Genomic DNA, 357 nt, shown 5'->3' on the forward strand with positions numbered 1-357 from the left:
CGCCCCCCCCCCCTCCTTCCTCCTTTCTGCTTTCGCTCTCTCTTCTCCCCGCTCTCTTGCTCCGCTCTCCTCCTCGCTTCTCGCTCTTCCCCTCTCTGCTCTCTCGCCCTTTTCTCCTCTCTCGCTCTCTTCCTCTTTCCCCTCGCCCTCCTCTGTCTCTCCTCCCTCCTCTCCTCCTTCGCTCTCGCTCTCTCCTCTCCCCTCGCCCCCCTCTTTTTCCTCCTCCTCTCCCTCCTCCCCTCCCTTCCCCTCTTCTCCTCTCCCCTTCTCTTCTCTCCTCCCTTCTCTCGCTTCTCGCTCTCCTTTCTTTCGTTTTCCTTCGCTCCGCCTCTCTTTCCCCTCTCTTGCTCTCCGCTC

At 61.1% G+C, this 357-nt stretch overlaps 1 protein-coding gene across 1 annotated transcript in view; it reads left to right on the plus strand.

Annotated features, from left to right (window-relative positions):
- Positions 1 to 357, plus strand: part of LOC119594858 (homeotic protein distal-less-like) — a gene marked incomplete at its 5' end in the record, with an annotated part of 16,722 nt that overhangs the window by 15,556 nt on the left and 809 nt on the right.

This window comes from Penaeus monodon, chromosome 34 (assembly GCF_015228065.2).
Source record: "Penaeus monodon isolate SGIC_2016 chromosome 34, NSTDA_Pmon_1, whole genome shotgun sequence".
Classification (NCBI taxonomy): Eukaryota; Metazoa; Arthropoda; class Malacostraca; order Decapoda; family Penaeidae; genus Penaeus; species Penaeus monodon.